At 38.5% G+C, this 17,510-nt stretch overlaps 1 long non-coding RNA gene across 1 annotated transcript; it reads right to left on the bottom strand.

Annotated features, from left to right (window-relative positions):
• Positions 1 to 203: 203 nt before the first annotated feature.
• On the bottom strand, positions 204 to 6,038 carry LOC144382733 (uncharacterized). The gene is made up of 2 exons (XR_013450112.1): positions 5,801 to 6,038; positions 204 to 2,589 (listed from the first exon to the last, which is right to left on the bottom strand). It is a non-coding gene; the product is annotated as an uncharacterized LOC144382733 (long non-coding RNA).
• Between the last annotated feature and the right edge of the window lie 11,472 nt (positions 6,039 to 17,510).

Raw genomic sequence — 17,510 nt, forward strand, 5'->3', positions numbered from 1 at the left:
TCAGGATCCTGGGAAAAGTTGTGGGAATGTCCCTAAAGCTAGAGCCTTAAATCTTTATATTGGGAAAGAAGGTTAAATGAGCTAAGTGTCCACCTCCAAGAAAATTCTTAATAAGGATACGGTACCCGAAGAAGTCAGAAGGAAGAAAAAATACATAAGCAGAAGTTAATAAAATAGAACACAAAGGAAATCACTCAAAAAAAAAAAAAAAAAAAAGGAAAATGCTTCCTTTGCTTTAATTAATAAAATGGAAAATTCTGATGTGGTTGAGCAAGAAAAGAAAGAAAAGGCATTAATAAATATTAGGAACTAAAAGGGTCACGATTAGAGGTACAGTGTAGATAATGGTAAGAGAAAATCACGAATGAATTTACACCAGCTAATTAAAAACGGAGATATATGGATCATTTTCTAGAAATTATTTAGTTCTGATTATATTTATCTAATTTTCTAATTGCACAAGTAACTTAACAAAAATTGTATTTCTTGAAGAACCAGAAACCAGAATTGATGTTTAACCATTACAATATTTTTTTAAAATCAGTAAATGACAGTCTATTTCCTGAATTGACTCTGGGTCAGATGTTTTAGGAGCTAATTTTTGCAAAAATGAAGAAATACATTATCCGCATTTATACATAATATTTCAGAAAGTAGAAGAAATGAAGTGAGCCTCCTTAACTCCCTTTCTGAAGTTAATAATGACTTTGACACCAGACTGAAAAAGAACAGCACAAAATGTATTATGCAATCTCTCTCATGAAAGTAAACTCAAAAATCCTGAATAAATAGTAGCAAACAGAAGTTACCACTTGATTATTTTTAAAACCATTATGATCAAGGTTGATTTATCATGAGACTTCCTGGATGATTTAAGACGAGAAAAAACTATAAATGCAATTCATCACACAAACTAATTTAAAGGATAAGAACTTTCTAAAGTACCCAAATGGACATAAAACAAGAATTTATTAAAATCCAGTATCCATCTAAGATTTGCATATACACATATGCACAAAGCATAGAAAGCTAAACCTTAACTTATAAATATTACCTAATTCAACACTACAAACTACTTTGTTTTTTTTTTTTTAAGATTTTATTTATTTATTCATGAGAGACAGAGAGAGAGAAAGAGAGAGAGAGGCAGAGGGAGAAGCAGTCTCCCAAGGAACAGAGAGCCCGATGCGGGACTCGATCCCAGGACCCTGGGATCATGACCTGAGCCGAAGGCAGACGCTTAACCATCTGAGCCACCCAGGCGCCCGCAAACTACTTTATGTTTAATAGTGAAATGTAGAGCCATTATTTTGCAAGTCAGGAACAAGGCAAAGATGAGTCCAGTGCAGTAGGAAAAGGTAGAAACAGCGCTAAAAAATGATGAGCTAGCTTCTATGGAGGGAAAACGGATTTTATTGAATGATGGCAGAGTAAAGAAATTAAACAAGCTCTTGGATTGGAAGACATGCTTTCATAAAGATGCCAATTATTTTCAAATTAGTATATAAATTTCAGGCAATTTTAATCAAAATCCAATCGGTTTTTGGTAGAACTCAAAATGCACATTCTACAATGTATATGGGAAGCATAAGGCAAAAAAAAACCCTGAAAACAAACAAACAAAAAAACCCCACATAACTCTGAATTAGAACAAGGTAGAGAGACTCACCCTACCAGATATTCATATTTATTATAAAGTAATACCAATTAAGAGAGTGTGTATCAGTGCATGGTAGAAAAAAAGCAAGTTCAGGAAAGGTAATGTACCTGACACTATTTATGTCAAGCGCCAAACATACAAAAATAATATGATTTATGCACATGGAAGAAAATGTGCAATGAAAACATAAAAATATTAATAAAAGTGTCAGTTATCAGGGGCATATGGGTGGCTCAGTCAGTTAAGCTTCTGCTTTCAGTTCAAATAATGATCTCAGGATCCTGGGATCAATGGAGCCCTGTGTTGGGCTCCCTGCTCAGCGGAGAGTCTGCTTCTCTCTCTCCCTCTGCCGCTCCCCCCGCTTGTGTGTGCTCGCACTCTCTCTCTCTCAAATGGATAAATAAAATCTTTTTAAAAAAAGAAAGTGTCAATTTTCAAATTTCAGATTTGTAGTTCCTTTAAATAGGAAGAGAGAGGTACAAATCCACAGAGGCTATAGCTACAATTGTAATGTTTTATTTAAAAAAAAATTTCTAAAGCAGAGATTCCCAATTTTCTTGGTTCATAGCACCTTTATTATCTCCATTCTTTTGTGATGCTACCCAAGCTGAAAGAAACGTCTAAAGGTTCCCTTTATTAAGTATTTAGAGTCCAAAAATTTTGATAGTAATGGTTGTGAGGTGTCCAATGTCCCCATGTGTCCCTTGAAAACTAAAAACATACGATGGCATTCCTATGAGTTCCCTGTGGCACACAGTTTGGGAACCACAGATTTTTAAAACAGATCTTGAAAATAGTCTAAATTCAACCAAGCTAGTTGATAGATTCATGAAAGTCTGTTGTATTTTCTCTCTACTTTGATGAATTGGGCTGAGTGCTTTGCACAAGTCATTCCATTTTGTCCTCACAAAGGATCCTGTGTTCTCTTTCTGTGTGAGAGGAAACAGAGGTTTAATAAGATGGAGAAAATTCGCTGTCACACACTTGTAAGTGCTGAGGCCTAGACTGAAGCCAGTCCTCTCTGATTGAAGGCCACCGGGTCATGCGTTAATGGGACAGACCACTACTGAACATGTGTTTCAGGTACTAAACCCTGTCAGCCAAGGGAGAGTGGACATAGCCATTGTCCTTGCACATGTGGTGGGAGACGAACAGGGAAGGAGTGTAAGCACCGGGGAAAACGTGTGCTCAACCCAGCAGTGAGCAGTCAGAAGTCAGGAGGGGCTTGGGGTTGAGTTTGTGCTGAGGCTTGCAAGATAAATACACATTTGTTTATGGGGATCCACCAAAGTACAAAGACAGAGAGATAAGGAACCCTGTGGTCCTTTTAAAAAGCAATGGGTTATGCCCCAATGGCCAGGGCAAATATGAAATTATTTGTAAGTACTGCACCGTGCTCTTACCCCCCTCCCTTGGCCCCCAAAGTGTTAGTGACTTTGACTACTCAGAGTCCAATTCCATTTTATTTCTATCATATCTTCCCATTCCTCCCAAACCAACAATAAAAGCTTTACACTAAAGATACATCTTTTACATGTCAAGTGAGAGCTTACTCATTTCTGTATTTCCTAAGACCTCAACCTATGTCCTGAATATGTCCTAAAGGAAATAGCAATTTTGAATATTTTTTGAAATCTGGATTGTTTGGGTTCACAAGTATTAAGCTGAAGGAAAAAGGAAAGGCTCAGTGGGTTTTCATATATGCTCTAGCTGTCCTATGAATACACTGGGTCTTAGGAATTTACAGAAAGTTACAAGAGTCCCTGCCATCTTGATGTCAACTTCTAATGTTCCAATTGCAAAAGCAAGTGAATGTTCTCAGCAGTCCTGGCTTCAGAGGTCCCTGGGAAATAGAATTCCATTTACACAGCAAGGCTCTGGGCCAAAAATCTGCCTGGGTTAAGTGGTGACTTTCTCTCCTTTGAAATTCATTTGAGTTCTGTTTCCTGCCTGTGTAGTCCTCCCCTTCCTGTGATGACAAACCTTGGCTTACCTTTAGTCTGGGTTTTCTAGATCTCAATACCAAACTTTAAACTGCTTGTTTTGGGGTGCCTGGGTGACTCAGTCGTTAAGCGTCTGCCTTCGGCTCAGGTCATGATCCCAGGGTCCTGGGATCGAGCCCCGCATCGGGCTCCCTGCTCGGTGGGAAGCCTGCTTCTCCCTCTCCCTCTCCCCCTCCTTGTGTTCCCTCTCTCGCTGTGTCTCTCTCTGTCAAATAAATAAAATCTTAAAAAAATAAAATAAAATAAACTGCTTCTTTCCACTTTGCTCATGCTGGTTCAATCCCACCCAGCAATCATCTATTTCCCTTGTGAGTTCAGAAGGTCTCTGAAAGACGAGGCATGTGTGGGTCACACCACCGCATTGGGGATGCCCGTGTTCATACATCCACGTGGATCATAGAAAAACGGGCTCATGGCACTATGTTCTTTAGAATCACTAAGCGCAGCCTACACACAGCAGACCGATACGGGTGAACAGCCAAATCTTATGGGATCTGAAACAAAACAAAAAACAAAAAAACAAAAACAAAAAAATCTTCTGGGATCTGGATGAAGGAGACAAAAATTTACTTGTGAGATAAAAATTAACAAAATCTTTGATTTTTGTAGTTTGTGGGGGGATTGCCATCATCCTGGAAACTGCTTTTTCCATGACTTTGTGCAGCACAGAGTGGCACAGAAAGAGATCCAGGAGAACACAAAGCAAAAAGATGCTTTTCCAGAGTGACAAGTACCTGCATCACACATCCTGCAAGTTTTACTCTAGAAGACAGAAGCTCCTGCAGGAGGGGCAGTTCAGCGCAGACAGCGAGAGCTGTGGAAATGGAGTGCAGCGATCTCTGTACCAATATATACAACTTCTGTTGCATTTGTAGAGACCCTCTCTTTCTGCCACAGTTTAGTGTCAACGGTCCCGATTAAGTGCAGGAGCACTCCAAAGACGGCGGCATGGGACGTGGAATATGTGGGGCCCAAGTTAGGAATCATCAGAGCAAAACAGTGAAAGAAGGAGAGCGACAGATTCCAAGCTGAGATACCCTCCTTCCCACAGAGGTGTGGTGGCAACTTCTCAGTGAAGGAGGTACATGGCTCTGGGACCCTACCGTCCGGTCCATAGAATTGGTGCCTGGATGCTGCTGCTGTAAATTAATAGTTTGTTCAACCATTCTGTCCTTACCACATCCTGATTTACTCTTTTTTTTAAAAAAAGATTCATTTATTTGAGAGAGAGAGAGCACGCGCACAAACAGGGGGGTGGGCAGAGGGAGAAGGAGAAGCAGGCTCCCCACTGAGCAGGGAGCCCCACGCGGAGGGCTCGATCCCAGGACCCTGGGATCATGACCTGAGCCGAAGGCAGATGCTTAACCGTCTGAGCCACCCAGGCGCCCCTTAAATATGTGTTCATTTTTTTTTAAAAGATTTTATTTTGAAGTGATCTCTACACCCAGCGTGGGGCTCGAACTCACAACCCTGAGATCAAGAGTTGCACGCTCTACCAAAGTAATTTAATAAGCATGTAATTGGAACTTCAGCAGAAATTAAGAATAGAGTCAACATCACACTCTAAAAATATAGACCAGGCAGCAGGCGGTATCGTTGCGAGAACAAAATGGAAAAAAAAAAAAAAAAAAAGATTCAGTAGTGGCATGGCCGGGATGAATGGCACAAGATTTATCACTAATGGAAGTGTGGGAATGCCTGCCCAATATTGCCAGGCCTCCTAATTGTCCAAGAGCTGCCAGTAACCCAGATTTTGACTTGAATTCAGTAGATTTTTGACATGTCGACGTGAGTGTAATGAGGCCAACATTTTTTTGGCCAAAATAACATATATGTGTACAGGTGAATCCAAAGACCCATAGTTTGTGGGACCTGCTGTGTGTAGAGCCGACTTATCATTATATTCTAGATGCTGGTGCCTAAGCCAGCAAAGGCTGCTTACCGAGTCTATTGGTGAGAAATACTTTACTGTTTCTGCAAGTCTGTTTTTCCATCTGTTTTCCGTCTTTTGTCAATAGGACACCCTTGTGAGTCTCAAGCATTTTGGGGAATTGGCCACTATGGTCGTCGTGGGTTACATCTAGAATACCAAATATCTTAATTTCAAATATGTTATACAGCAATATAGAATACTTACATGGAATACTGAAGTTGCCTTAGCTCAGGAATGACAAAAGTGTTCCTTTCTATTGCAAACTCTAATTGGTGTTCATATGGTCTGCCTGACATGCAGTGAAGAGAACAGATCTCAGTAGGGAAGAACACAATGATTGTTTGCATCACAGCATTGCTACATGGAAATCCTCTTCCAGATATGGGCCATATCTGTCTTGATCCTCACCTGAACATTTTCCAATGAGATCCTAAGTGCCCTGCAAGCTGAAAACACAAACATGAAATCTCACGTTAAAAGCTGATTATCTGTATAGTGATGGGTGAGAGAATTAAGCTCTCCATTCGTAAATATTTGAATGCATGCTGCATGTCTGGCACTTACATAGGCGATGGGGATTCAGAAGTGAATAAAACAAGCAAAATCCCTTCCCTCATGTAGTTTAATTATATGGCTAAGGGGTGACGGGAGACTCAAGAAAGAAACAGCTAAAATAGAGACACCATAGAGTGTATTACAAAATGTTAAGTGCAATGGGAAAAGGGGGGATTTAGGGACTCTCTGTGTGTATGGGGGGTAGATCACAATTAACCAGGATCAAAAATTAGCAGTTGGAATATTTAAAACATTCCATTTAGAAATGGAACGAGCATGCATACGCCCTGACCCCCCCATCCTCCAATGGTATTATATGGCATTTCCACCACTTAATGCACTTGCATAACCTTCCAGTATCTGGAGTCACTCGAGGTATCCCTCTCCATCCCCACCATAAATTACCATGAACAATATCTGGTCATTGTTTAGAAGGTCCAACGAGGCCCATGCATTCTAACTAATTAATTAAAATTAGTTCTAAAAAACTCGGAGATTAAATTCTGACTTCGTAGATGCCCAGTTATGCTACCTGAGGGGTTGTAGTCTTTCTAGTCTAGCACAATCAGGGAGAGTGTCCCAGGGCTAGCCTGACCACTCAGTGGACCACACATGGCTTTATGCTGAGGCATGACGGAGACACAGGTAATGAAACCCAAAAAGAAAACTCAAATCCCTGAGTGGAGAAGAATTTGAGACAATTTCTCAAATACAAGGGCATAGAACAAGGGAAGCTGTTCTCTCCAAACAGAACAGATAGAATGAAAAACGAGGGAAGGTGTCCCCTGCACTGACTCATGTTTAGCACCTGTTTACAGAATTCATTTAATTTGAATAAAATGTGATCAACATGTTATGGTTACTTTCTTAGGGCAGCCTTTGGCCTCACTCAAATAGTCCAAGTACAGAATAGTACAGAGAGTCTCCAAGAAATCTTCGGCACCTAAAAATAGCCTTCTTAATCAAGGTCATGCGGTGCCTGGGTGGCTAAGTCGGTTAAGCATCTGCTTTCAGCTCAGGTCATGATCTCAGGGTCCGGGCATCGAGCCCCGCATCAGGGCTCCCTACTATGTGAGGAGTCTGCTTCTCCCTCTCCCTCTACCTCTGCTCCTCACACCTGCTCATGCTCTCCCTTTCAAATAAATAAAATCTTAAAAAAAATCAAGGTCATAGTGAGGATTCCAAGAATGAGGAAAATTATCTTTTCAAAAGCAAAGTGTGAATCCCAAAAGGTGAATGGGATTTTTGTACCTGGAATGAGGCAGAACGTTTCTTATAATGGGCTTCTCTGTGATTCAGTGTTTTGGGTTCATGATTAACTTAGTAAAACATGTATAAATTAAAATGTCCAGAATAATTCTATGCACCTTGGATGGCAATGATCAGAATTTAGTTGAAAACCGTTTTCATCTCCAATTGCTGGCTCGTAGTCAAGCGGTATATACTTATTAGTAAGTCTGTCCCTTTAATCAGTTACATGCCTCACAGTCTCATTTGATCTCTATGATGATCTTTCAATATAAATGAACTCATGAGCTTCTAAAAGGAAAATGATTCTCCTGACCCAAATGACAATCCCATAGAATTGTTATTTATTTATCAAAAAAATTGCTGGGCTCACAGGCCGGCTCAGCTGATCCCCGTTTTAGAACTGTGTGGACAGAAGTTTCTATTTTTTTTTTTTTTTCCCTGATGCCATTGTCCCAAAAGCAAAGCTGCAGACAGTGGTACATACATGATAAATCTCCAACAAAATAAGAAAATTCACATAAAGCAAAGTATTCATTTTAAAAAACTGTTTTTCATCCTGAGATTTTTATCCTGAAATTGAAGAAACAGTAGCTGGTAGAGATTTTTTTTTTTTTTTATGTGAGTGCACGTCTGTACTTGACACATTTGAGTTTGCGTCTCATTTTCATCTTCTAATTTTTAAAAAATATATTTTACTGATAAAAATGCAAAATCTGGGGACAACTGACCTAAAACACTTATATCCTTCTCTATTCTCCTCTCAAGACACAAGATTGGACTTCAACTATGAATGATCTAAATTTGTAGAAAGTTCAAAAATTGGCTGGATGAAAGATCAAATAACACATCAAAAAGCTGAGATGTATCAATGTGTCAGGGTTCAAAAATAATGACTTACAGTCAGTGATAGGAATGCTTTTCCACTGTGTCTATTTTGAGGGCAAGCCTGAAATTCACAACTTAGCAGAAAAAGTAAAAGATCTGTGGGGAAATGTGAGGAATTTGTCATTGCTCAAATCCAGTGCTCAGCCTTGGGCTGAATTTAGTATTAATCTTGATAGAGGCATGTTTGCAGTGGACAGAGAATAAGAGAAATGCATGTAGGATTTATTGAGGATGCAGTAAAAAATCCATCTTTTTAGGGCTATTTTTCTTCCACAATAAATGATTAGGGGAGGAAAAAAAGAAAAGCTTAAAATTGGTGTCAAGCTCTTTATTCCAACCATTTGGGATTAGCTGGAAGAGAAATATGTCTGCTTATAATGAATCACTTTTGATGAAGTTGAAAAGAGGGAGGGGAGAGAAGTATCCAGCAAGCAGGGGTTTGGGAGGATTTCCTGAAGTCCCTACACTGCAGTTCACCAATAGTAATGGACTATCAATGAATTTTTACCAACTGAATTTAATACATAAGCTGAGTATAGTCCTTAAATTCTATGAGGAAATATATGTTACGAAATGAGAATATACCACTCCTCCCTTTCGAGAGAAAGACATTTTTCTCATCTGTTAACAAAACCTATGATGCTGCAAAATGGTGATCTTTGTCACATTTGGGGGTTTACACTAAATTGTAAATGGGGAATTAGACTAGGAAGCGATTTTGCCCTGTTCCACATTAAAGACAAGCTACACGACACAGGGTTTTTTTTTAAAGACAGAGGCTTCAGTGCAGTTGTTCAAAATTGTCCGTCATTCTACCATGCACTAGATTGAATCAAGAGGTGTAATTTGGAGCACCTGGGTGGCTCAATCAGTTAAGCCACCAGCTCGGTTGTGATCTCAGGAACCTGGGATCTAGTCCCGCATCAGGCTCCTTGTTCAGTCGAGAGCCTGCTTCTCCCTCTCCCTACTTCTTCCTCTGCGTGCCACTCTCCCTGCTGCTGCTCTCTCTCTGACAAATAAATAAATAAAATATTTAAAAATAAATAATTAAATAAATAGGTGTTATCTGGAGGGAAAAGGCATCTACCATGATATATTTTCCTTTTTCAAACTCATTTCTAATTGTTCTCAGGATGCTCCCCATCTTGTTCTTAATTGGAGTGATTAGTGCTTATCTTCTTACTTTGCACATTTTAATAACCGCTTGCCTCAGAAAAAGCATGCACTCAGTCTCAGTGAACTTCTAACAAGGAAGTTTCAAGACAAGAGGAAATTAAGACAATGGGAAATATGCATTCATGGTTTTAGGCAGTCCTAGGCGTTATGGATACGTTGTTGATAATATATCCCTCCTACGTGCAATGTTCCAGTTTATGTTGTTCCAATAACACCAATAAACCACATAGATGACATTGTAGATGATTTGAGATCCTGATTGACTTTTTGTTTTAAGGGAAATAGAAAGAGATTTATCATGTATGTACCACTGTCTGCAGCTTTGCTTTTGGGACAATGGCATCAGGGGAAAAAAAAAAAAAAAATAGAAACTTCTGTCCACACAGATCCTGATTGACTTTTTGTTTTAAGGGAAATAGAAAGAGACAATGCTTGACCTTCTTGAACCCAATGTCCATAGTGGAAAAGGTTTGAAACGGACTATGTCCATAAAGACCTTCTCCCCACTCCCCGCACAGCTTCCTAGATATAGTGCTTTTCACTTGCATACATGTTTCTGGTCGACTCTTTTTAAAAATCTCCCTACACAGTATCTATAACAGACCCTTCTGCACCCTATAACCTTCAACCTTTAAATTGATAGGGGGTATATATTTTTCCCACCAATCCCCAATAGTTTCATCTTCATCCCCTTCCATGTTGTTCTTAACATTGTTTCCAGAATTATCAGAACACCTCCCTTTGGGGGAAGCTGCTATATATTTCATCATCACTCTCTAAACTGTTTAGAAAATAGATATTAGCTGAAGTCTGTATTAGTAAGTCCATCACTGTTAAGAACTCAGTCCATGACATATTAATTTACTCCTAAGCTTCCAGCTGAGGCCAGACTAACCTGAATGGTATTTGATTACAAAGATCAACGAGTTGGCATGAAACGGGATGGATCATTGAGCAAAACAGTTTATTAGTTCTCCTTAGTACAACTGATGTTTTTAGGAGCTGTGGTTTATAGTCTGTGGCATTGTTTGGTGGACTCCTTCCCAAGCCATCAACTATCCAAATCAAAACACTATCAGCACCTTGGAGAATGTAATTATATGTTACAGACATTCTCTAAGAGAGATAGTGTCCAGCAGTTCTAGAACATCCCCCCCCATTTTTGTTGATTGAGGACCTATTATTTAATGTCAAATATTTCACGTAAACTATTGACTATTAGGAGAAAGTTTATCGGTCTCTAGATAATATTTTTTTCCTAGCTTTGAGGCTGAAAAATATTTCATATAATTCACATAGTCAGAGGAAAGTTGTCAAAGTAATAGATTTTATGATTACCCCCCCCAACTCCCACATACACATACAAACACGCATGCGTGCGCTTTTAAAAAATCTCTGACTCCAAGAATGTAGCACTGGAAAGGGACCTTACTGAATTCTTTCCTAATTCGGTAGTAAATATAGCTAAAATTATCTGAGCTCATGAATTTGTTTCAAAGAGTTAAAAGAACATAGGAGCTCTACTTAAGGAGCCTTACTGTAGGAAAGTGGGGGAGAGGCTGGAGATATTAACACTGTAGGAGGGATACTGTGACTAGGGTTACTTGGAGTCGCTGTGGTGAGTTAGACAGCTTCTTTGATCACCTTCCAAATATTCTCTATACAGGTAGCAATTTGGGGTTAATTCAGGATGATCAAATCAATCACAGTCGGGCTCAAAATTTCATCGGAAGATTTTCCTCTGTTCTCCTACTGACTCTTGATTGGAGTCACAGTGGCAGGGCAGGGAAAAGAGGAACACTTTGTTCTTGTTGCCAGCATGTCCCACAAGCAGGCTAGCTCCTTGCTGCCACTCTTGAAGTTTCATGGGAAGATATTCTTGGAATACATTCTGAGCCAAGAGATCTGAATGAGATCTATCAGGTGTTGAGGGTGGGCCTTCTAGGATCCATGTTACTGCCTGTATGTTATGCCCCACCTGCCACTTCAGTTGCTGTCCACATTCCCAGGGGTCCTCCTAGTGTCTCAGAGACTTCTGTTTTCCTACTCCATCTGGGACGTAGTGTGTCTGTCTGTCTCACTGTTAACACATGTAAGTTCCCAGAGGATCTTCTTTATTTCTCTCTTGCCCTGAGCTGCCAGGCGCTGAGAGCAAATTTCGGTGTACAGCTTACTGTCCCTACATCCCTCTTCCATCCTATCCTTTGTCCCCCTTCACCACGTGCCCACCCCCAACCCCAAACTCTCTTTACATAAAGAAGGAATGAAAGCCAGGTAATGACAGCCCAGTTCTACCATAACGTGGACCTTCAAATCTGTATCTCATCCTTGAATTCTTGACCTGTTACCACAGCAGCCGAGACTCTCCATGTGCTGGTCACTGCACAAGAAAACAGGGGCCTAATGTCTGCACAGAAGAGAAGAGCACACATTCTGGGCACTCCGGGTTTAAACAGATATAAGATAGGGGTTGAGGGGATGTCATGTGGATCTCAAATAACTCTGTTCCATCTTAGTTCTGCATTCTATCAGTGGGAATTTACCTAATTTTCCAGTGCCTCGGTTTCCCCACCTGTAAAATAAGAAGGATAATGCTTCCTACTTCCTAGGAGGGCTTTGAGGATTAAGTCCATTCTTATAAGCAAGGCTTTTCACCAAGAGCAACTAATGCATAATGTGTTTGGTAATTATTAACAATTGTGATTAATCAGTTCCCTTAATAGCTCACATATTATTCCGTCATACATCTTTAGCCTTTTGGCACATAATACCAAATCTTTAGCAATTCACTTTGGATCAAGAGGTCAAATGCCATTTAGCAAATTCCAGCATGGACTTAGGTCCCTACTGGCATTTATAAATAGCACAAATAAATGTAGTATGGGTTAGGTGTGTAAGTTGTGTGGTATCTTCCCTCAAGGCTGGCAGGGCAGGGCTGATAGCCTGACCTCTAGGGCATGAACATCATTCCCCGCTCACACCTGGTCTTTTACACAAAACCGTCGACTGACTAGGCAATCTAGAAATTCCAAGTTCAGTGGCAGATATGTTCTTTTGTGAATATTATTCATCTGAACGACGATTTGAAACTTGCAAAACATTGTGAGTGTGGGAAAAGAACTAGGAAGAGCTAGGCAAGTAAGGGCATGTTAGTACAATTTCATGGAAGTGCAACTTAGTGATTCAACTAAATTTATACTTACGTGCACACACTGAACATTCACTCTTGGATAGTTTATTTTTTTTTGCTAACCTTTTACTTGGAACCAAGGAATAAATTTCAATTATTCATTCAATTTATTTCATAAAGAGATACATGGCATGAATTATCAGCCTTTGTATTATGAAAATGCATATGGAGGACCTTAGCATTAAAATGAGTATTACAAATACCAGAAATAAAAGCCAGATTCTGTCAAGCTAGGATGTCTACTAGGCCTAGCAGGAGATCTTGGCACAGGAATCAAGATTGTTTTGTTAGTAAATGTGATCATTTGCACTTGGAAGATCTTCAACCTAAGGATCTACCCCTTCAACTCTAACTGCCTTTCATGACTTAAGTGTTTTATTAAAGAACTTACATTCATGATACTAAATTTACACTTTAAAGTTGAAAAGTCAGCACTTAAAAATTAACTTATTCCTATAAACAAAGAGAAATAAAATTTTAAAAAAATATATAAAAGTGATCATGGCATACATGCATTTCTTGAAATAAATTTTATTTGCCCATTTTTCCTTTTCTTGTCTTTTTCTCTTTCTTCTGTATCAACCCTATTCCCCTTCCCACCTTCCCTTATCCAGAAGCCCATGTTAACATAATATATGCATTTCAGTGGTTTTTTTCAATGGAATATATAGATATGTGTAGATATGTGTACACACAATTACATAGTTAAAAATTATATTCACGTGTCTGCATCTTTCTTTTCTCATTTAATATCTCAGAATAAGTCTCTGAAGTCAAGTGGCCTCGCTACTGTTTTTAATGACTGCACACTAGTTCATGGTGTGGATACACCATAATTTATTCAGCCAGAACCCTACTGAAAGGGTTTTACAATTTTTAAATGAAAAATTTGCCTTTACTCTGTTTTAAACATTTGTGCCCCCATGGACAACGCTATTGTAAACATCTTAAGTGCCTGTCCATGACAAGAACACATAAAGAGATTAAGTGTTATTTTCATTTTACAAATGAGGAAACTATAATTAAGGAAAGGTAAATAAAAGTTTTACAAATGAGGAAATTTTATGTTATCATTTTTAAAAGATTTTATTTCTTTCTTTATTTGTTTATTTATTTAAGAGAGAGGGACAGAGAAAGAGAGCCAAACAAGCACCCCACAAATGAGGAAATTTTAGCTAAAAAAGTGCAAATGGCCACATCATCAGTCCGATTTGACTCTAATCTCAGGTTTCACACTGCCACGTGACACACTTTTGTCCTTGTTCTGATTTCCTAAAAATTATAAGCTATTAAATGAAAACATGTGTGACTTGAATTCAACTAAATAGATCAAGTACCTGGCAGTGGAGGTTAAATATAGTTTAGAAATTTAAGAGGAAAAGATGGATTGCACATTAATTTTTATAAATGGATCTCTTAAGGTACCATGGTTTATTACAGATGTAAGTCTTTTGGAGGCAATATGGCAAACTAGAATTTCAGAGAAACAGTTTCCAATATAAGACACTTCAAATTACCAGGTAAAACATAATGAGCATTGCAGATTTCTGGTTCTGGGACAGGTGGATTAGACTGAATAAAACTAAACCTCCCACTCGACAACTACGTATGAGATGACTCTTGGAACTCATTGAAGAATAACTAACAGAGATGAGACTTGGATGACTGTGATCCTTTAGAAGAGAGAAGCACACAGAAGGTTCCACATTTATCCTGGCTTTTCCCATGAAGACATTTTCCTATTTTCTGTAGAGGAAATAGAGGCCAAGCAGAAAGTGGTTCACTTATTGGAGTAAAGATACAGTTGGCAGAATGCCACACTGCCACATTGGTTGGGATTTGAGGGACAAAATCCCAGAGAATAGGGAAATACAGAGAAGTCCCCCAAATCTCTAATTCCCATCGAAATCCTTGGTTAATTCCTATGCTAAATGTGTCAGGGTAAGAGTCCAAAAGTCCTGCCAACTACAACATCTGGGAAGCCAAATAGTACAGCAGAAATTGTAGCAGCTGCTTGTTGCTGGGGAGACTATGGTTGGATTTCAATTCCTAACAAGTTGGAGGAGCTTTAGAATATAGCCTAGACTTTCAGTTGACATTCCCAAAGGACCAGGAACTAGGAATAAAAGCACACACTTAGAATAAAGACCACACTTTAGAAGATTAACCATGGCTTAGGAATAATCTCAAAACTGAAATACACGCAACCCCAAAACTCTAAAATTAAACAGCAACTAGATTATGGTGATCCACTGTCCCTATATGGTCCTTGGAAGAAAATCTATCTCTTGCTGTGGAGGAAAACGACATCATCAAGAGCCTCTGTATTGTGTCATCTACAGTGTCATGTATCCATTAAAAATTACTAGGACAATTAAAACAGGACTAAATGACCAAAAGACATACAAAATCATATTTTTTATAAAGAACATAGAAACACAACCAAGGAGTTCCAGATCATTGATTTTTTTTTTTTTTTAGAGATGTCGAGAGTATGTGAGCAGAGGGGGAGGGGCAGAGGGAGAGGATGGAAATCTTAAGCAGACTCCATGCTGAACACAGAGCCCAACGTGGGGCTGGATCTCACAACCTTGAGATCATGACCTGAGCCGATCAAGGGTCAGACACTTAACTGACTGAGCCACCCAGGCACGCCCAGATAATTGATTTTAAATAACTTATAATTAAAGTGCTCTTTAAAATGAAGAAAAGATGGAAAATTTCATCAGAGAATAGGAATCTAAAGTAAATTTCTAAAACTGACAAAAATGTTATATCTGACAGTAAAATTTAACTTATTGGTTTAATAGAAGATTAGACAAAGCAGAACAGATGATTAATAGATGGAAAAACAGATCAGTAAAAAATATCAAGATTGAGAGACCAAAAGAAAAAAAAAAAGGTGAAAAACAAGGGAAAAAAAAAGATATGGGACATACATCTAACACAGCACTATCCAATAGAAATATAATGGAGGCATCAAATGTAAAAAAAGATTTTTCCAGAAATACAAAATCTGAAAAATTTCCTCACAAGAATACCTGCACTATAGGGAATGTTAAAGGACATTCTTCAGGCAGAGGGGAAAAAATATCAAAGAAATATCAATCTATAAAAATAAAAAAATCAGAAATGTTGTCTGAATGATATGGATTGAATATGTACCCCCTAAAATTCATTTATTGATATCAAATCCCAATGTGATGATATTTGGAGGTGGGGCCTTTGGGTGGAGATTAAGTCATGAGGATGAAACCCTTATCAATGGGATTAGTGCCCTTATAAGAATAGGCCAGGAAATAGCTTGCTCTTTTTCTGCCATGTGAAGAGAAAGGAGAATTCAGCTATCTGCAACCCAGAGGAATGTTCTTACCAAAACCCAACCATGCTGGCACCCTGATCTCAGACTTCCAGCCTCCAGACTGAGAAATACATTTCGATTGTTTGTAAGTCACCCAGTCTATGGTAGTTGGTTCTATCAGCCTAAATTGACTAAGATATAAGTGTAAATACATAGGATTTTAAAAAATATTTCATTTTCTATAAGGTAGTAGACTGCTTAAACAATGTAGTAGGGAAGTTGATAACATACATAGATTTACAATCCATATAAACAAACCAAAAAGGCTAAGGGTGGGGAAATGGAAGTATATTGTTGTTAGTTTCTTACACTACACATGAATGCATATAACATCACTTGACATGAGACTGTGATTAAATAAAAATGTATGTGATAGGGGACCTTGGCTGCCTCATCTGTAGAGCATGCAACTCTTGATCTCTGGGTCATAAGTGTGAGCCCCATGTTGGGGGTAGAGATTATTTTAAAAAATAAACTTATTAAAAATACTATAGATATACTATAAATCATAAAGCAACCACTAAAATAACAAAACAAAGAGTTATAGCTATAAAGTCAAAAAAGGAAAGAAAATGGAATCATAAAAAATATTCATTTAATCCAAAAGAAAGCAGGAAAAGAGGAAAAAGGAAATGAATCATAGCCAAGACAATTAAAACACAAATAGCAAGGTGGTAGATTTCTGCCCACCATATTAATAATTATATTGCAGGTGAAATGTGTAAATACCTCAATTACAGATCAGAAATTGTCAGATTGGATAAATAAAGCAAGACCCAAATATGCTTCTCATCAGAAACTTACTTTAAAGTATGTAGAGTAGTATAAAGTCACAAATAGGTTAAAATGTTGGAAAAAGACATTCCATGCTAAGCTTAATCAAGATAATGCTGTTGGGGCACCTGGGTGGCTCAGACAGTTAGGTGTCTGCCTTCAGTTCAGGTCATGATCCCAATGTCCTGGGATTGAGCCAGGTATCAGGTTCCCTGCTCAGCGGGGAGTCTGCTTCTCCCTCTCCCTCTGCCCCTCCCCCCTGCTTATGCTCCCTCTCTCTCTGTCTCTCAAATAAATAAATAAAATCTTTTTTTTTTAAAGAGAATGCTGAAGTGGTTATATTAATATAAGACAAACTAAATTTCAAAGCAAAAATATTACCAGAAATACAAGTTATTTTGTAATAATAAGGAAGCCAATTCATCAAGAAGGTATAACAACCCAAAATACTTATGCACTTACTAATGAAGCTTTAAAATACATAAAGCAAAAACTGATAGAACTGCAAGGAGAAACAGACAAATTCATAATTAGTCTCTCTCTAATTGACTGGACAAGTAGGCAGAAAATCAGTAAGGCTACAGATGACTTGAATAATATTATCAACCATTCTGATCTAATTGACCTAATTTATAAAATACTGCAACCCAAAAACAGCCGAATTCACATTGTTTTCAACTGCATATGCACCATTTACCAAGATATACCATACTCTGTGCCAT

Source organism: Halichoerus grypus, chromosome 8 (genome assembly GCF_964656455.1).
Source record: "Halichoerus grypus chromosome 8, mHalGry1.hap1.1, whole genome shotgun sequence".
NCBI classification, from domain to species: domain Eukaryota; kingdom Metazoa; phylum Chordata; class Mammalia; order Carnivora; family Phocidae; genus Halichoerus; species Halichoerus grypus.